The sequence below is a fragment of the Balaenoptera borealis genome (assembly GCF_965194805.1).
Source record: "Balaenoptera borealis genome assembly, chromosome: 2".
Classification (NCBI taxonomy): Eukaryota; Metazoa; Chordata; class Mammalia; order Artiodactyla; family Balaenopteridae; genus Balaenoptera; species Balaenoptera borealis.
This window is the reverse complement of record NC_138867.1, coordinates 43,154,769-43,176,383: the sequence shown is the minus strand read 5'-3', so window position 1 is coordinate 43,176,383 and position 21,615 is coordinate 43,154,769. Positions and strand designations below refer to the sequence as shown.

General features: G+C 37.5%; 1 protein-coding gene across 6 annotated transcripts in view; it reads left to right on the top strand.

Moving 5' to 3' along the window:
- The window catches only part of ARL15 (ARF like GTPase 15), a 538,502-nt gene that overhangs the window by 374,578 nt on the left and 142,309 nt on the right, over nucleotides 1–21,615 (top strand). The gene's annotated exons all lie outside the window — the stretch shown is intronic.

Below are 21,615 nucleotides of genomic sequence, written 5' to 3'. Positions count from 1 at the left end.
TGGCAGGCAGATTCTCAACCACTGCGCCACCAGGGAAGCCCAAGGACACAGATTTTATTAAAGGCAGTGGAAGGAGACTTTTGTGAAAAATGCTAAAAGACACTTATAAGCACTTTTTGAGGGATATGAAATTTTTATCATGTCTAATACATTTAACTTAACAGTTTCCTGATTTGAATATATTGCTTACTTTCTCCATAAATTCGTGGACACTGATTTGGGTATTTGGGGCTCACAATTTCATTGAATTTGATAAGAATTGGAAGAGAGGAAGTACACGAAGGAGAAAGAAAGGCACTTGGTGGGAGAAAACTGCAGCGCCCTGTGCCCCGCACAGGTGTTGCCATTATCCAGAGGCAGCTTGGGTGCCGTCCTGTGCTCAGGATGAGGGGCAGGGGTAGTTGCTGCGAGCAGCCTCCGAGTGGGAATGAGAAAAGGACAAGCAGTGTGGATTTGGCCATTAGTAGAAAGAAATTAGACTAAATGTTAGAAGGTCGGTTCATGTCCAGGACCTTCTTAAGATGACCTTGGGTTTAGTCGTTTCACCCAATTGGGTCTTGGTGTCCTTATCTGTAAAATGAGAGGGTTGAAATAGATGATATGGAAGTCCGCTTCTGGCTCTAAAATTCTGACTCTAACAGTATCTTTTTCATATCACTTCTTTGGAACGAATCTTATTTTCAATTCATCTAAACAGTTTTAAAATGCTGTTTAGAATAATTAAAGTAACACTAAGAAAGGCTAGAAAAGTAATCAACAAAATTGTGAATATCTCCCATAACGTCGTTTGTGTGACAATCTGCTAAAATTTTTTAAGCTAATAAAAGTAAAAGACAAATACCAAATGAAGGCTTTTTAAGAAAGCTAAGGAGACATAATGGCAACTTTCCAAAGGCTGCTAAAGCACTCCGTCTGCCTCTCCCAGCTGTTACTTCTCAAGGTGCTCCTGGGCCTTAGGAAATCTGACACAATGTCAGACAAATACCTTTCTCCCGACGCTTTTATTACCTCCTTTTCCTGAAAGTCATAATCTAACACCAGGAAGAGAAGTCATAGTCATGTCTCATGTATCTCTCAGGCCCTGCTTTCTAATTGAAAATTTTCATTCATGTATCTTTCAAAGAGGATCTTAAGCTTTAGTTGTGAGTGTTCAGATGTCTTTTCAATTTTATAATGTTTACCTAGTCTGGGAGAAAAAATAAAAAAGGTTCTTAAAAAATATTGTTTAAACAATAAAACTTGATACGTTTTTGGATATTGCAAGATTATTATTTTGATATGCCCAACAGTGGAGGTTACTAGTAAATGAGTTGCTTTAAGTAAATCACCCTTCCTTGAAAAAGCTTTGTGCATTTGACAACTTTCAGGATGTATAATTCATCCCTAGCACTCAAAGATCATTTTACCAAGTAGCCTTTTACGAAGGGAGGGAGGAGGAGACAGCCTACCCCTCGGAACCAGCTGCATCATATTTTAAGCAGATGTAAAGTTATATGGTCTTCAAAATCAGATCACAAACACAAACTTGTGTTTCAAGCTGGGGAGATGATAGGATTTTTCTTCAGGCGTGGGGGTATTTGTTTGTGCTGAGTTATATGAATTTCATTCTGTCTCACCCTTACCAATGGCAGCTGATGAAGACCAGAACTTGAATGATGGATGGAGGGGTGGGGGGGTGAGGGGAAAGCACTCTGCAAAGCATGTTTGATCCTAAACTGGAAGTTACCTCTCTTCGCAAGACTTCATTAGGGCGTAGTTGTGATTGCATCCTCATCTCCAAAAGGCTGCCTTTTTTCTCGATCGTCAAAATAACTGCCAGTTTAACATACGTCATTTGTATTTTCTTTTTATAAGTTTTTCAGAACGTTGTCTGTATACACTGGGCATTCAGTAAATGTCAGTCAGTCAGCAGCTTTTATGGAGTGCCGCTTTATGGAGTGAAATGCTTATAAAGGAAAGTGAACATTGTCAAGGGAAGAGACAGTTTGCCGGTCGTTTTTCTCTTGTATTTCTGGTTTGGGATCTACACGGCTCAGTTGCCAGCAGAGGTGGAGAAGTGGCTGTCCTTTTCCTATGGAGTTGGTATTCACAAGTCTGAGCTTCCATCACCTACTCTAGGTCAAGGCACTCTTATATCAGTATGCCTCACTGCATACAGACGAGTTGTTAAAATATTGAAGTAGTGGCCCATGCCTGTAAGTGCCCCGCTGTTTTATCTACCTGCATTGGCCCCTCCCTGTGACCCGAGCTGCTTCACCATTCCACAGCCAAAGGGACAGATCCTGGCTTAGGAGGGAGCCTCTAGAAACGTGCTCCAGCACTACTGCCAGTGTCCATTCTGATTGGAGAATACCCTTCTTCAGTATTTGAAATAGTTCCCCTTCACTAGGCATCAGTTACACAGAAAGTTAGCGAAACTTCAAGAATGATTGCACAAAGTTATTATAGTCCTTGTCATCTAAAAAAATAAAACAGATTCAGGAGCTAACTGAACTACTACAACACAGTGATTCTCTTATGGTGAAATATCAGCTTCTTCTCCTGGCCCTAGGGCAGGGACTGGTTCTGGATGGTATTGCATCCCTGTTATTAAGCACAGGCAAAGGGACAGGAAATGTGAACTGAACTATATAGAGCTAAATATAGACTTAAGGCTTAAAGAAGGAAAGAACTGAAATGTGGACAAGGCCAAAAACTCAAACTAATGACACATCAGAAAAATTCGTCTTCTTCGTTACAAAGTGGCTAGCTGCTGGGGATCCATAATTAACCAACAAACCAAATGGGTCTACTTTACAAGTTAAGTAAAACAAGAAGTGGTTTGGGACTTCCCTGGTGGCGCAGTGGTTAAGAATCCGCCTGCCAATGCAGGGGACACGGGTTCGAGCCCTGGTCCGGGAAGATCCCACATGCCACGGAGCTACTGAGCCTGCGCTCTAGAGCCTGCGAGCTACAACTACTGAGCCCGCGAGCCACAACTACTGAAGCCCGCATGCCTAGAGCCCGTGCTCTGCAACAAAGAGAAGCCAACACAATGAGAAGCCCTTGCACTGCATCGAAGAGTAGCCCCCGCTCACCGCAACTAGAGAAAGCCTGTGTGCAGCAACAAAAACCCAACGCAGCCAAAAATAAATAAATAAATAAATAAAAATTAAAAAAAAAAAAAAAGTAGTGGTTTGGTGATCAGGCACTGATGGATTCACCTTGTCACTCAGGAATTCCTTGCTCTAAGAGTGTGCACTAACTTTTAATCTGTAGCACTGATATGTCCATAAAAATGAATTTTAGAACTGACTGGCTATTGAAGAAGAAGAAGAAACCTGAGTAGCACAATATAAGAAGCAGTGTGATGCGACACAGTAGTTTTCAAACTGTTTGTTCCTGGGAACTACCCCTTACTTCATCAGTCCTGCTTTTAATGTTTTATATACATTAACCTGTTGCTCCCTGAGTGAAATCACCTACAAAAATTAGTCCACGTGAACTTTTACTAGTCTCTTTAATTATAATTAATGGGAAAATAAAACACTTCTGTTACGAAACATAAGTTGAAGGTTAAAACAGGTACTGTCATAACGTGGGTTTGTGCTTACATAGTTATAACTGCTATTAGGGAGGCAGTTGACTACCTTGGGTAAGGACACGGGTTCCAGAGTTAGACTGACCTAGGGCTGCACATCAGTTTCATCACCTGGTAGCTCTTTGCCCTTGGACAAGTTGCTTACCTCTCTGAAACTCTGTTCCCCTATGAGTTTTAAATGCAGGTAATAATACTAGCTGACAGAGCTGTAGTGAGAGTAAATGAGGTAATATTTCTGTATCGGTTGGAGTAAATAGCACAAGTTGCTATCAAGTCTGCAGTCTCAATGCCTTGTTACTATAGTTTGTTTCTCGGTCACCTCACAGTTCTCTGTGGGTCAGTGGGGGCACTCTGCTCCATGTACTTATTCAAGGATCCTGATATTTTCCATCCCAGGCTGCTCTCTTCTAGGTCCTTGGGGCCCATGCTATTCAACGTCTTGTGGAAAAAGAGCAAGGATTATGCACAGAAAAGAGGGCAGTCACAAAGGTTTTGTTTGTTCCATGGGTGGAAGGGGTGCACATCCCCTGTGCTCCTACTCCCGGGACTCACCAGCCACACCCAGCATGGTGGAGGCTGTGGGGTGTGGTCTAGCCTTTGACATCGGAAGAAGATGGGGAGGACAGATATCATCGCGCGTTAATGGTTTCCGCCGGTTGTCTAAGACACTCAGCACAGTGCCTGGCACATAGTGAGTCGTCAGCTTATCTTTTTTTTTTTAAATCTCAAGAGCACCCAAGGAGCAACCACAATGCTCCTCGCCATTTTGCTCAGAGCCTATGCAAATTATCACAAACCCGTGGAAACACATACCTTGCGTCGGGGAGCCATTTCTGCATAAAATGACAACATAAATTGTGAAAGCCAGCTAACCAGAGATGTATACCAAGTTGAAGCCAAGAACAAAAACACAATGTGTGACCCTTTCATCATGTCCACAACTACACTCCAGCTTTGAATATGTGGGGAAAATAAGTTTATCAAGTTAGGCTATTTTTGGTAAAATAGCAAAAAAAAAAAAAATTTATGAAAGCACTGGTAGAAAGGAAAGATTGGGGCTTTGCCATTTTATTTTATTTTATTTTTATTTATTTACTTAACTAATTTATATTTTTAATTCTTCTGCTTGAGAAAAAAACAAATTGAGAAACTCCTAAGGGGGTGTGGGTGGGGAACAGAGTTTTTATATTTAGAAGACCCAGGTTCAAATCCCAGGTTTCTAGTAAGTAGTTATAAATTTCATTCTTAAAAGTATCCATTCTTGAGTACCTACTCTGGGCAGTCACTTACCTGTATTTGTACGCCAGCTGTACCAGAACTCTTCAAGGACAATTGTTTATCTCTACTTAAAAAATTGAAAGACATGAAGTGGCTTGTTCAAGAGTCTGTGTTTAAAAAGTGGCCAGACAGTGGTCTTTCTAGTTCAAGTGGCAGAGCGCTGATACGAGGAACAAAGGCGGTTGGTATAAGAAACAAGTGGGAATAAAATAAAATTCAAATCAAAAAAAAAAAAAGAAAGAAGTGGGATTATTCAAACACATGGTTTCCACAGCCCAGCATGGAGTAGGCCCTCCATAAACATCAGCCCCCTTTACCTCCTCTGCTCCCACCCCAGTGCCCTTCCACAGAAATATGCCAGCTGCCACGGTTCTTGGATCTGAAAATCCTAGCTGTTTATTAAAAGTGTACACACAATGTCCATCAATGGATGAATGGATAAAGAAGATGTGGTATATGTACACAGTGGAATATTACTCAACCATAAAAAAGAATGAAATAATACCATTTGCAGCAACATGGATGGACCTAGAGATTATCATATTAAGTGAAGTAAGTCAGACAGAGAAAGACAAATATCATCTGATGTCACTTATACATGGAATCTAAAAATACGATACAAATGAACTTATTTAGAAACCAGAAGTAGACTCACAGACATAGAAAACAAGCTAATGGTTACCAAAGGGAAAAGGGGGTCAGAGAGGGATAAATTAGGAGTTTGGGATTAAAAGATACACACTACTATATATGAAATAGATAAACAGCAAGGACCTACTCAGTATCTCGTAATAACCTACAATGGAAAAGAATCTGAAAAAAGATAGATAGATAAACTGAATCACTTTGCTGTACATTTGAACCTAACACAACATTGTAAATTAACTATATTGCAATTTTAAAAAAAGAAGAAAGTGTACACGCACGTGTGCTACTCGAACCTTTCCTTCTTTTCTTCCCCCATCCTCTCTCGTTTTCCTCAATAGATGCTATTGTGAATACTCAGAGGTTCTGCAAACCATTCCACGTTCATTTCAGTGGCTTCCCGAATTCCTTCCAAGCTGAGGGGGTGTGATCACAGGAAGGCTTTTGCTATTTAGTACTCAGTATGTTGTATAACACCTTTGGCACACACCTCTTAGACTTACAATTTGGTACTTGAAGTTGTTAAAGAAAACTGCAGACTGCTGATCTTTGCAATATGGTTCCTGTTTTCACAGAGAATGGTGGTGATCTATAACAAAAGCCTTGATAAGGAGGTGTTTGAAGGGTATATTATGCCTTGTACTGTTGCCCAGTGAATGTTCATTCACACCTGGTGCTTTTAAGATAAACCATTAAAGTGTTCCTTCTCAACTGAGAACAAAACCAAGGGAAGGGGAAAAAAGCCCAATAAAAACCCAGAAGATATAAAATCAATTGCACATCTCCTATAGTAACTTAACTGTACAATTAGGTTATAGATTTGTGTTGATACTGTTAAAGTTTAAAGGACCTTCAAAAGGAATACATTTTTTTTCCGTACTGTCAATCTCACCATATTACACCTCTCAGCCTTCAATGTGTGGGTTCCAATCAGTTCCTCAAATGAAAACTGTATTTCAAAATTTCATCTGCTTTGTATACTTAACATTTTTTCAGATATTCAGACTCTTTGATTTCATTTGCTTAACATTTGTCATGGGCCTGTGTTGCTTGCTGTTGCTTTTGAACCAGATTTTAAGAGCTTCATATTTATTAGTATGCAATCCCCTGCTTCTGTTTTTAAAAGCCTTGCTATCATCTTTGAAAATTACTGAAATTCTGCTGAGTTTGAAAAGCCTCTTCACTCCATGCCCCCCTAATCTAAATCACTCTCATTATCACATTTATGTAAATATTTTTGATATTACCCATTGCCAGATACCTTTAAAATGTCTGCTTTTTTCCAACTCAGTCTATCTTTTCCTTCTCTCGGCAAATTCTCTGCATTATTCCTTAATTCATCAGTAGTTATATACTTGGGTGTCTAGTGTTCTTGGCTGTGGTACAAATCGAAGCCTCAGCTATCTCATGGCCATATGTTCTTATTTCATATGCCATGTGATTTCTAAGAATGGGAAATTCAGAGCCTCTTTCCAGTCTCCATTGAAGATTGATAGCTTAGAATACGCAATTATCTGTAAGCACAATGCTGTCTTATGTCTTTTTACCAAAAGCATTTTGAGGAATTTAGCTTCAGTTTTGATTGCCAGTTCACTCCTGGCAGACTCATAAAATAAGAAGCAAAAGGTCCCCCTTCACTCCTCTGGTGAAGGAGTTTGATAAATGAGGGATTAGAGCAATGTGAATTCCTTCTAGAGGTAATGCAAAGAAGATATCCAGCAGCTTCTCCTGCGTATCAGAAAAGGTTCAACATAGCTGCTCTTCTCAAGTCAGGAACCTGAAGAGCGCTATTTTCTGGATCAATAAGGATTTGAGGATATAAACTAGTAGCATTTTTTAAAAAAGAGATCTGTTCGCTGGAATAGGAGGGAGAGGGTGGGGTTACTTTCTTCATTTGTGTGCTGTGTGAAGGCAGAGACTTTAGATTTTATGTGTTTGGTTAGTGCCCACAGAGTGTGTATAGACTCCTAATAAACACTGATGATAATGTTGTTGGAAAGTTCTCAGTTTGAGCTTCCATTTCTGAAGAATGAAGCCCTTGTCTGAAAGGTGTCTGTATCTTATCTCTACCAGGATCCCATACAGGCTTGGGCCTTTGGAGTCCTTCTCCATCAAATTGGCTATGTTCAAATTCCTAAGAGAATTGTTTGATGATTCAATCTATTGGTATGTTCCACTAATCTTCATATCTGAAGTGATATCAGAGCCACACTTAATGAGTTGCAGCTCTCAAATAAGTTGCTACATTGGACCTAAAAGGCTTTTCTCAGGCAAGTCCAGATATCCCCTTTCCCTTATCTGCTTACTTTCAGGGGCCTTCTACAGAACGAATGGCTGATCCTTTTCCGAAGGGACAGATTTTCCTATCTGATGCTTTTGTTCCCCAGAAAGAAAAGAAAGTGAAAACTGTTGTCTTCCCCTAGGATATTGATTCCAGAGCAAACTGGAGCTTTGTGGATTTCTTTTGTAGTGGTTGCCTTCATATAAATATGAATAGGTGATTCCTGAATATCAGAGGTTTGGGTTAGAGGTAAATCATCTCTTTGAAATGCAGAGCAAAATGAAATGGTAAGACATCATATGTTGGGATGTGTGAGTTTCCTAAATGACCCATCAGGACTTAATTTGTTCAATGTAGTGTCTTGTGTCTCCTTGTGATGTTAGCCGCCTTGGTAGAAATTATGTTGGGTCTTTACCAATCAGCTAGCCTTTTCCTGGTCTCAAAGGAAATTCCCTGTACCTTGATTGTTCTATTAGAATATTCCAGTTAGCCATGCATTTGCTGGGCAAGCTTAATACAAAGCCTTAAAAGATGTATCACCTACTTCTGTGATAATAAAAACTTTCTGAAAAAAATAATACTTTGTGTTCTAGAGCCTAATTTTCTATTTTTCTTTATTGCATTTTGACTCTTCACCTGGATACAGCACAGTAAAGTTTAAGGTAGTCTCTCAATTAAATCTGTTCTGAATGTTTTATGAGTAAGTTTTAGAATTTCTCCTTTGGAATAGGAGACACCAAATTGGGAAGAAATAGACCAGCCACATAGAGTCACTTGGCAGGTCAAAAGCCAACTTGAGAATAAAGGGATTTACCTTTCTTACTCAAAATTCAAAATATATGACATCCTGGTTGACACTGTTATTCCTGGATCAACATCATTCTAAAGAAAAAGAGTGAATGTGACAGGGGTGCATTTTTAAAATTTCTCCCTTTTAGTTTTTCCACTTTTACAACTAAAGTCAATGAATAGCGAGGCAGCAGGAGTAGGGATTTCTTTTTGATTGGGTCGTAAAAGTAGGAGCTGTCAGGATGAATGGATAAAGGATCTGTGGTATATATATACAAATGGAATACTACTCAGACAAAAAAAGAATGAAAATTAATATATGGTATATCTGGAGAAACAGCAAGCACTTTGAGACTTAGATTCAAGTAGCATTGGGGCTCAGGTCGTTTAGTTAAAGGTATTTTTCTACCCAATTTAGATTGTGAATCCTGGGAGGACAGGGGCTGTGTTCTCCCTTGTTTGCATCCCATACAAGCTTTGCTCAGAGAAGGAGATCAAGAATGTAGGTGGATTTAAATTCAATGAACTACTATAGAGCTATAAATAATGTGTGTGTGTGTGTGTGTGTGTGTGTGTGTGTGTGTGTTCTAATTTCTCTCCCATTTCCTTGTCTTACCCACTCTCTGGTATATATGAATAATGAACCAATTAAAACACTCAACAGAAGGGAAGAGAAGGAGATAAGGAGAAAGAAGATAAGTTTATGTTTGTTCAGTCTAAACCCTCAGGGCCCGTGACTTCATGGGGGTGGGTGGGAGGTTGTTTACAAGTACATATATAAATAAGCACACTTCAAGATAGTGTGAATGTTTGCAATGATACAGGGCAAATACCACTGGAATGATAAAAACAAGGGACTATAGGACCTCAGAAAAGGAAAATCTCTCCTTCAGTTCTTATGATTAGGGATTGAAAAAGTGGCTTTGGAGCTGGGTCTGAAGCACAATTAAAAGCAGAATTTTAGTAGTGGTGGTACTGGTCGTGGAATACTGCCAGGCACTATTCTAAATGTTTTATATAGCCTATTCATTTGAGCCTTGCAATGAACCCTGTGAGGTCAGTATTATTATAATTATTATTAGACCCATTTTCTAAATAAGGAAATTAAGGCCTAGAACAGTTAAAAAATTTATCCAAAGTCCAACAGCTGGTAAGTGGTAAAGCGGAGATTTAAACATAGGTGGTGCTGACTCCTGTCTAATTAACTATTATACTAAACTACCACCCACATGGAGACAGGGCAGAAGGCCTTCTAGGAGAAATACCTTGAGCAAAGAGCTCATTGATGGGAAGGGCAAGATATATTTAAGGAGTGGCTAAACCCAGTTTGGCTAGAAAGTTAGGGGCATGGGAACTTTTGAGTAGTGAGGGATGACCACCCTATTTTGGCTTGTAGACCTTCCATATATCTTCCCTGCTTCATCTTCCTAGTACTTTATATAATACCATAGTCTAACATACTATTTAGTATTTTACTGATTTATCACATTTACTGTCAGTCTCTTTCTACTAGAATGTAAGCAACTAGACATTTGGAATTTTTCTGTTTTGTTCACTACTGCATCTTTAGTTTCTGGAACAGTATCTGGCATATAGTAGGTCTCTAGTGAATATCTATTGAATGAATGAATGAATAAGTCAGATCCAGATCATAGAGAGTCCGCAACACTGTACTAATCTTTGACCCCTTGGGGACCCCATGGTATATAGGATGCCACCAATAAACTTTTACTGGTTCAATGTGTTTATCTGTCAATGCATTCAGTGCTGCCCTTTGAAGGAGTGGGTACCATGAAGAAGATAGTGAAGAAATATAAAGGTATTGAAAAGAATTCTATGGTCAGAAATGCTTTGTTCTACTTAGAATGCTTTCAAGGAGTAGCTGTCAATGTGGACTGATTTTTAAGGGACTTCAAGAGGTACTGCAACCAGATCTTATATCAGCCCTATTATAGGTGCCTAGAGTTACATACTGTTGGATTTCATTTTCTTTTATTAATCTCTGGTCTTTGGCGGAGACCCACATCTTTGGTGGTGGTGTGCTCTCAGTGTGCACCATGCTGACAGGAAGCACAGTCCTGTGCACAGGCTCTAGGGACAGACCACCACCTTCAGGTCCTGCCCTCACAGCCTGGACACATGACCTAACCTCTCCAAGCCTCAGTGTCCTGGCTTTGCAAAAGGGAATAATAATAGTAACTCCTTCAATGGGTTGACATGAGGGTTGATAAGCTAGCATAATTTTTTAAATCTTAAAAGAGTACTTGACATATAATAAGATATATAGAGATGGGGTTCCTAGGATTGCTGAAAAGAATTATTAAAAAGGAAGGTGAAAAAGGAGGAATAAAGGCAGATTGATTTTATTTATCTCAAAGAGTTTGGCTAAAGTACTATGGCTAAAGATACCTCATCTTTGCTGTTTTTAGACTTCTCTCTCTCTCATCCTGAAAGATTATTTTGGAGGGTGTTATTGGGTTCGATCCTGTGACATTAGAAATGCCAGATGACATCTGATCTCTGACCTAGATGATAATAAAAAGTTGACAGTACAGTTAAAATTCCAACACCCCCAAAAAATACCACAGGGGGAAAACTCTATGTAAGCACTACCTAAAAAAACAAGAGAAAAAACCTGAAAAATGATATGTTAAGCATCATTTGTTTTATACAGTAAAACAATTGAACAATTCCTTGGATTTCTCTGTAAGGGATCTGATCTGCTGAAGGATTTCTTCTTACCGTGATACATAAAATCCATTCTTAAAATGAATTAACTTCTGTTGAGGTTTCTTATACTGAGACAATTCTGATAAAATTGGAGTCTGTACTCCATGGTGATAGTGTTGACAGGTTTTTTTTTTTTTTTAACGTCTTTATTGGAGTATAATGGCTTTACAATGGTGTGTTAGTTTCTGCTGTATAACAAAGTGAATCTGCTATACATATACATATATCCCCATATCTCCTCCCTCTTGCGTCTCCCTCCCATCCTCCCTATCCTATCCCTCTAGGTGGTCACAAAGCACCGAGCTGATCTCCCTGTGCTATGTGGCTGCTTCCCACTAGCTATCTAGAAGCCCCTAAAACAGCAAGAATGACTTCAGACTGGTGACTTTCAATGAAGCTTGGTATGTTCTGTTAAGTAAGGAGATACTGATTGACTGTTGTTATTCAACTCCAGACAGAAATGTTACTTTATTTTTATTTGTGTATATAGTCCACTACTTCTGTCTTCAAAGAACTTAAAGGGACTCACATAAAAATAATAATAATTAAAAAATGAAATAGAAGATAAGGACAACGAAAAGGAAACTATAATAACGCCAATCATATGGGTCAAATTACTGCTTAAATTGGATTTTATATTTAGTGCTCTGAGTTTCTGAAAAACAAAAAGGTGGGGGAATCATGATCTGTGACATATTTCTCATTATTGGGAAAGAGGGAGGATGTGTCTTCCACAGGGAAGATAAAAGCTGTTCTAGCACAACTCTAAAAGACTTTTCTATGGGAGACAGTGATTTAATGAGTAATCTATGACAACCTTTTTTTTAGTAAATGTAGACCTGAAATTTTTGTGGCTTTTTCTTATGGTGACATTAAAGTTAAGACCCTAGTATTAAAATGCTGTGGAGTGGAGTGATTTTATAGCCTTCAGCAGGCTCTGCTTGAACTTCATTCAAAGATAGCATTAGACATCCGGTAAAGGAAGATGGATGGGCTGGCCCTTTAAATGATCTTCTCTAAATATTACTTCTCTGTAAAGGGGATCTGATGAAGAACAGAAAGTAGGAAGTTTTATTTCTTGTCCAGGACATGAAGCACTGGTACTACTGATTGTGGAAAATCCACATATGACCTTTGCAGCCTGGTGAGAGGGTGTCAGATTTTCAGTTGTGAAAGGTAAGAGTCCTGAGTGGTGTTTTTTGACTCCCTAGAAGGTCACCCACTTTCCAGAAGTGGACAAACTCTTTTAATTTAAATAAATTGTCATTGATTTAAAATTTAAATCCCCAAAATGCTTTGATATGATAAAAATCCATATTTAACTGTGATGGTTAAAAAGCAGCTATATTTCAGAGAACAAACTAGTGGTTAGCAGTGGGGAGAGAGAGGGGAGGGGCAAGATAGGGGTAGGGGAGTGGGAGGTACAAACTATCAGGTGTAAGATGGGTTCAAGGGTGTATTGTACAGCACAGGCAATATAGCCAATATTTTGTAATAACAGTAAATGGAGTGTAACTTTTAAAAATTATATAAAAATTTTAAAAATACCCTCTTACGGAAGAAAAAGCAACTATATTTCTTTTTGTCACATGAGTAGATAACTATCATATGAGGAGAATTTTTATTGTTGGTATTGTTTTCTTCACATTCATACAACACGTGTTTTCTGAGCCTCTACTGTAAGCCAGGTTACCTTCCTGTATGTGTTTCTGCGTATAGGCATATTTTTATTTTCTTTTAAAAAATACCCTTTCTGCTCTGTGATTTGTTCATATGTATGTTTTTATTTTATTAGTTTTTTTTTTAAGTATAAGAACTGTAGGGGCTTTATTGTTTCAAGTCCAATAATTCAAGAGATATATTAAGAAAAAGTTAATAATCTTTACTCTCCATGACTCCCCAATGTATTATCCAGTGTTATCAGTTTGATGTGGCTTCTTCCATACTTTTCTCTATGCTCCAATAACTTTCTTAACCGTTCATATGATGTGTCTAAAACTTAAATGTATAATATTGGTGATTTTTTTTTAATGGAGTCATATTTATTGTGCTGGCAAGTAGGAGAAAATTTCCCCTAATTATAATTGAGTTTCTATGGAGTACTTATTTGCTTGTTTTTTGCGGGAGGAAGGTAGAGGAGGCATTATTCTTTCTATTATTCTCTAGAATAATTTAGAAGCTAAGGACCCCACCTTCGAACAGAACCTTTCCTATTCTAAACAGGACCAAACTTGATAGGATGTGATAAGCTTGTACTTTCCTGATTATGTTGACTTTCCCCTGATGTCAGCTTGTGTGTGTTTGTGTAATACAAGTTTAGATGTGCTCATTAATTTTGAGACTGGCTCCAGCATCGCAGTATCAGATCTAAATTCATTCTACACACCCTTCTCAAAATTCAGCACTTGAATATCCTTTCATTGAGCTTTTGTTAAACAGAGAAGTAATCTGCTTTATAGTATTACTTAGTGTCCATACAGAGTCCTAGGAACAGCACCACCCTAAAATTGCAAAAAGAAAGATTTAGGGTGATTGGGATTGACACGTATACACTGATGTGTATAAAATTGATGACTAATAAGAACCTGCTGTATAAAAAAATAAATAAAATTAAATTTAAAAAAGAAAGATTTAGCAAATCTGAATATATAAGTATATATCACTTTTATGCCTGTGATAATACTTGAGGATGATAAGTCTGAAACAAGGTGGATAACTATTAAAAAAAAAAAAAAGACTACTTTGTGGTAGAGCTTAAATAGCAATGGTATTTGAAACATTTCTAGATGCCCAAGACTTTCAAACAATCTCTGAAATACTACGCCCAGAGAGTCTTTCCCATGTTTAAGTTGTTAGTCATTGCTAGCCTTTACCCGAGAAAATCAAATACACACACATACTTTCCCAGAATTTTACTCTTAAACCAACCTGACGACCAGGAATTACAGATATGTGTTATGAGTCAGTAGATGAACATTGTTGCAAAGGATGTCTAAGAAAGCAAGCTGTAGTATTCTTGTTTCCATGTGGGGAAGTATGTGGAATGTGGAAGGTACAGGAACGTAGGGAAAAGAGTTCCAAGGTCTAGTGGCCATTAAGTAGTGAAGTGAAAAGTAAGACCTCTGCAAGGAGACTGTACTTCTTGCTAGTCTCAATGAAACTGTTAGGATGGCCATCCTTTCCTGGAAACTTAAAGTAACCTGAAGGAAGAGGCAGCGGCGTCATCGCATCCAGTTGGTTAATCCCTTCTCTGTCAATCACTTGCGTACGATCTGAATAGACTATAAATTCACATTTCTGGAGCCAAATGGTCAAAATAGCACTTTATATTCAGTGTGAAATTCTTAAAATGAAACCCAGCTGGCAGATGGGAAGGATTCTGGGGGTGGGGGGAAATGAGGAGGGGAATATTGGGTGTGCAAGGGTTCATGATTTTCTAGAGAGCTTTTTATGCTTTGTGCGGATGCAGTAAGATTTTTAAACATCTATGATGCAGCACGAGTGAATTTCTTAAACCTAAACTAAAATAGTCTAATTTATAGTGTTTCATAAAAACATAAAAGCCGTTAAAGATAGTTATGCAAGCCACTTCAAAGCCTTGCCTGTAAGGATAGAGTGATTTGCTGATTTGGGGAATTCTTTTCAATTATTTCATGAGTGCTAGTTAATAAATTTTGTCTTTCAGTGCTTTAAATAAGTCCTTGGCTTAATATCCTAAATAGAGAGAGAGAACAGCTAATTCACTTTCATTTCCATCTTGTGTTAAAAACTTCCACCCATTATGTGGTAATGTTTATCTGTTCTGTTTCCTTCTTTCTCCCCAGGTTGTGTAGGAACTATCCTATGTCCTGGTGATTTACAGGGTCAATAGTCATGTCAGAACCGGGCAAACTCCATTTCCAGAACACAATGCTTTTAGTTACTGATCCAAGCCTTGCCATCCTTAGGCACCAGACATCTTTACAGTTTATCAAGTCAGGTTATCCCTTCTAAAAGCACCAAAATGCAGGTCCACCTGTGACCAGGTGACTACATACTTGGTGGCTGTGACTTCATATAAAAAGTCAGAGTTCAAATGTTTCAGCAGCTGCAAGAGAATTCAACTTGCCCATGTGTTTTATGCAAACCATGTGCTGCATCTAACTTACTAAGAAGTATGCAGGTTACATGTGCTGTATGACTGGATGAGAAGCTGGGGTCAAATAGGCAAGAATTTATTTCTCACATCCTTATTCCTCTGGAGTCACATCGTCTCTTCTTTTGGTGTGAAAGACTAGATGTCATAAACAGGCACCTAAAATTTACAAGCCCTATTTGGAGGACTCTGAAGTCTAGATCCCCTTATGTTAAATGTGATGAAGACAAGGTATCAGGTAATTCATTCACTAAAAATAGATTTGTGGACACAGAGAGGTAAAAGCCATTTACATGCATCATTTTATATTATTCTATCATTGACACTTACCTCCTAGTGAAAAATAGCACAAGCCATCATTTGTCAGGCATTGGCATTATATGATTTTTGTTTTTAAATACCATGATAGAATTGCCATCTGATGGAAACATCCATGTGATAAGGGTAGAAAGAAACAGATAATAATTTCAAGGTAAAATAGGACTATTGTGAAGAAGCACTAATATTGCCTATTCCCTAGAAAACTGTAAGTGTGTGATATAGTAGTCTAGGGCATGGCTAAGAGAAGGAAGGTCAGGGAAATTTTCCTGCTGGGTATGCTGTATAATTCTGTTTCTGCTTCTGAGTCTAGAAAATGGGAATACGTTCTATTTAGAAAATACTTTACAAGCGCATTCAAAATAATGTAATGTTTCTTAAAGAACAACTTTAACTTTTTATTTATAATTTATACTTTCTTATCAAAATTTCAGGTAATATAATATTAGTTTCAGGTGGACAGCATGGTGATTCAGTATTTTTATAATTTATACTCCATTCAAAGTTATTACAAGGTAATGGCTATAATTCCCTGTGCTATACAATATATCCTTGTTGCTTATCTATTTTATACATAGTAGTTTCTATTTCTTAATCCCATACCTGTGACGTGCCACTCCCCACTTCCCCTCTCCCCACTGATAACCACTAGTTTGTTTTCTGTATCTGTGAGTGTGTTTCTGTTTTGCTACATGCATTCAATTGTATTATTTTTTTAGATTTTACATATTAGTGATATCATATAGTATTTGTCTTTTTCTGACTTATTTCACTAAGCATAGTATTCTCTAGGTCCTTCCACATTGCTGTAAATGGAAGAATTTCATTCCTTTTTATGGCTGAATAATATTCCATTATACATGTATACTACATCTTTATTCATCCCTCTTGTAATGGACAGTTGGGTTGCTTCCATATATTGGGGGTTGTAAATAGTGCTGCTATGAACATTGGGGTGCATGTATCTTTTCGAATTAGTGTTTTCATTTTTTCCAGATATATGTGCAGTAGTGGAATTGGTGTGTCATATGGTAGTTTTATTTTTAGTTTTTTGAGGAACCTCCATGCTGCTTTCTGTAGTGGCTGCACCAATTTACATTCCTACCAGCAGTGTACAGGGGTTCCCTTTTCTCCACATCCTCACCAACATTTGTTATGTGTGTTCTTTTTGATGATAGCCATCACCAGTGTGAGGTGATATTTCATTGTTGTTTTGATTTGCATTTTCCTGATAATTAGCAATGTTGAGCATCTTTTCATGTGCCTGTTGGCCATCTGTATGTCTTATTTGGAGAAATGTCTGTTCAGGTCTTCTGTCCATTTTTTAATCAAGTTGGTTTTTTTTGATATTGAGTTGTGTGAGCTGTTTATATATTTTAGATATCAATTCCTCATTGGTAATATCACTTGCAAATATTTTCTCCCATTCCATAGTGTTGTCTTTTCATTGTGTCCATGGTTTCCCTTGCTGTGCAAAAGCTTTTAAGTTTAATTAGGCCCTATTTGTTTATTTTTGCTTTTATTTCTTTTGCCTTAGGAGACAGATCCAAAAGAATATTGCTACAGTTTCTGTCAAAGAGTGTTCTGCCTATGTTTTCTTCCAGGCGTTTTATATCTTCTGGTCTCACACTTAGGTCTTTAATCCATTTTGAGTTTACTTTTATATATGATGTGAGGAAATGTTCCAATCTCATTGTTTTACATGTAGCTGTCCAGTTTTCCCAGCACCTCTTTTTCAAGAGATTGTCTTTTCTCCATTGTATATTCTTGCCTCCTTTGTCATAGATTAATTGAGCATAGGTGCGTGGGTTTATTTCAGGGTTTTCTATCCTGTTCCATTGATTTGTGTGTCTGTTTTTTGTACCAGTACCATACTGTTTTAACTACTGAAGCTTTGTAGTATAGTCTGATACCTCCAGCTTTGTTCTTTTTTCTCAAGATTAGTTTGGCAATTCTGGGCCTTTTATGGTTTCATATAATTTTAGAATTATTTGTTCTAGTTCTGTGAAAAATGTCATGGGTATTTTGATGAGAGTTGCATTAAATCTCTAGATTGCTTTGGGTAATATGGCCATTTTAACAATATTAATTCTTCCTATCCAAGAGCATGGGATATCTTTCCAGTTCTTTGTACCACCTTTGATTTCCTTCATCAGTGTTTTATAGTTTTCAGAGTATAAGCTTCTCACCTCCTTGGTTAAGTTTATTCCTAGGTATTCTTTTTTTTTTTTTTTAAACATCTTTATTGGAGTATAATTGCTTTACAATGGTGTGTTAGTTTCTGCTGTATAACAGAGTGAATCAGTTTTACATATACATATGTCCACATACCTCTTCCCTCTTGTATCTCCCTCCCTCCCACCCTCCCTATCCCACCCCCCTAGGTGGTCACAAAGCACTGAGCTGATCTCCCTGTGCTATGTGGCTGCTTCCCACTAGCTATCTATTTTACGTTTGGTAGTGTTAGGTATTCCTTTTAATGTGACTTTAATCAGCATTTTTTTTTTTTTTTTTTACTTTCTCAGGTAGTTCATTATTAGTGTATAGAAAAGCAACAGATATCTGTGTATTAATCTTGTATCCTGCAACTTTGCTGAATTCATTTATTGGTTCTAATAGTTTGGGGGTGGAGACTTTTGGGTTTTCTATATAAAGTATGGCATCTGCAGATAGTGACAGTTTTACCTCTTCCCTTCTAATTTGGATGACTTTTATTTCTTTTTCTTGTCTGATTGCTGTGACTAGGACTTCCAATACTATGTTAAATGGAAGTGGCAAGAGTGGGCATCCTTGTCTTGTTCCTGAATTTAGAAGAAAGGCTTTCAGCTTTTCATTATTGAGTATAATGTTAACTGTGGGTTTGTCATAAATGGCCTTTATTATGTTGAGATGTGTCCCTCCTATATCCACTTTGATGAGAGTTTTTATCATGACTGGATGTTGAATTTTGTCAAATGTTTTTTCTGCTTCTTTTGAGATGATTATGTGATTTTTATCCTTCCTTTTGCTAATGTGGTGTATCATATCAAGTGATTTGTGAATACTGAACTATTCTTGGATCCCTGGAATAAATCCAACGTGATGATGGCATATGATCATTTTTACATATTGTTGGATTCACTTTGCTAATATTTTGTTGAGGATTTTTGCATCTATATTTATCAAAGATATTGGCCTGTAATTTTCTTTTTTGTAATGTTTGTCTTATTTTGGTATCAGGGTAATGGTGGCCTCATAGAATGAATCTGTGAGTGTTCTGTCCTCTTCAATATTTGGAACAGTTTGAGAAGGATAGGTATTAGTTCTTCTTTATATGTCTGGTAGAATTCCCCTGTGAAGCTATTTGGTCCTGGACTTTAGTTTGCTGGATTTTTTTTTTTTTAACAAATTCAATTTCATTACTAGTGATTGGTCTGCTCAAACTGTTTCTTCCTGATTAAGTCTTGGCAGGTTGTATGTTTCTAGAAATTTGTCTATTTCTTCTAGGTTGTCCAATCTATTGACATATAACTGTTCACAGTATTTTATTATGATTTTTTGTATCTCTGTGATATCAGTTGTTATTTCTTCTCTTTCATTTCTTATTTGGTTTATTTGGATCCTCTCTCTTCTTGGTGAACCTGGCTAAATGTTTATCAATTTTATTTAGCTTTTCAAAAAACGAGCTCTTGGTTTCTTTGCCATTTCTATTGTTCTCTGATTTCTATTTTATGTATTTCCTCTCTGATCTTTATTATTTCCTTCCTTCTGCTGACTTTGGGCTTCGTTTGTTCTTTTTTTAAATTCCTTTAGTTGATAGGTTAGGTTGCTTATTTGAGATTTTTTTTGTTTCTTTAGTAAGGCCTACATCACTATAAACTTCACTCTTAGAACTGCTTTTATAGCATCCCATAGATTTTGAAGTATTGTGTTTTCACTTCATTTGTTTCAAGGTATTTTCTGACTTACACTTTGATTTCTTCATTGACCCATTGGTGTTTTAGTAGTGTGTTGTTTAGTCTCCACATGTTTATTTTTTCATTTTTCTTTCTGTAATTGATTTCCAGTTTCATGCCATTGTGGTCAGAAAAAAATGCTTGATATAATTTCTGTCCTCTTCAATTTATTGGGACTTCTTTTGTGACCTAGCATGTGATCTATCCTGGAGAACGTTCCATGTGCACTTGAAAAGAATGTGTATTCTGCTGTTTTGAAATGTAATGTCTTGTAGATATCTATTAAGTCCAACTGGTCTATTGTGTCATTTAAAACCACTCTTGCCTTTTTGATTTTCTGTCTGGATATTCTTTCCATCAAGGTAAGTGAGGTGTTAAAGTTCCCCACTATTATTTTATTATTGTCAATTTCTCCCTTTATGTCTGTTTGTATTTGCTTTATGTACTTAGGTGCTCTTGTATTGGTTGCATATATATTAATGAGTATAATATCCTGTTCTTTTTTTTTTTTTTTAATTTTATTTATTTATTTATTTATTTATGGCTGTGTTGGGTCTTCGTTTCTGTGCGAGGGCCTTCTCTAGTTGCGGCAAGTGGGGGCCACTCTTCATCGCGGTGCATGGGCCTCTCACTATCGCGGCCTCTCTTGTTGCGGAGCACAGGCTCCAGACACGCAGGCTCAGTAGTCGTGGCTCACGGGCCCAGTTGCTCCGCAGCATGTGGAATCTTCCCAGACCAGGGCTCAAACCCGTGTCCCCTGCATTGGCAGGCAGATTCTCAACCACTGCGCCACCAGGGAAGCCCTCCTGTTCTTATATTGACCTCTTTATGCCCTCCTTTGTCTTTTGTTATAACCTTTGTTTTAAAGTCTATTTTGTCTGATATGAGTGTTGCTAACCCCACTTTCTTGTCGTTTCCATTTGCATGAAGTATCATTTTCCATCCCCTCAATTTCAGTGTGTGTGTGTGTCTTTAGCCACACAAGTGAGTCTCTTGTAGGCAGCATATTGAAGAGTCATGTTTTTTAATCCAAATAACCGGCCTATGTCTTTTGATTGGGGCATTTAGTCTATTGACATTTAAAGTAATTATTGATTAGTATGTACTTATTGCCATTTTATTACTTGTTTTCCAGTTGTTTTTGTAGTTCATCTCTGTTCATTTCTTCTTTTTGTTTCTTCCCTTGTGGTTTGATGATTTCTCTAGTAGTATGCTTGTGTTCCTTTCTTTTTAGTTTCTGTGTATCTATTGTAAGTTTTTGATTGGTGATTATTGTGGGTTTATATATGTTGACCTATAACTATATATACTTGTTTTAAACTGGCAGTCATTTAAGTTCAAACACATTTTAGAAGATCTACATTTTTACTCCCCTCCCTGACAGTTTGTACATTTGATGTCATATTTCACATCTTCATGCATATCCCTTAACTGTGTATTGTAGTTATAGTTGCTTTTACCATTTTTTGTCTTTTAGTCTTCATACTGGCTTAAATGGTTGATCCTCAGTCCTTACTATATATTTGCCTTTTCTAGTGGAACTTTCCCTTTCCTATATTCTTCCTTCTTTTCCACTTAGAGAAGACCCTTTAACATTTCTTTTAGGGAAGGTTAATATTGATGAACTCTTAGTTTTTTGTTTTTTTGATTTGTTTGTTTGTTTGTTTGTTTTGTCTGAGAAGTTCTTTCTCTCTCCTTCTGTTGTAAATGATAATTTTGCTGGGTAGACTATCCTAAGTTGCAAGTTTTGCCCTTTCAGCACTTTGAATATACCATAGCACTCCCTTCTGGCCTACAAAGTTTCTACAGAGAAATCAGCTGATACCCTTATGGGGGTTCCCTTGTAAATGACTCTTTTTCTCTTGCTACTTTTAGAATTCTCTATCTTTAAATTTTTCTATTTTAATTATGGTATGGGACCCTT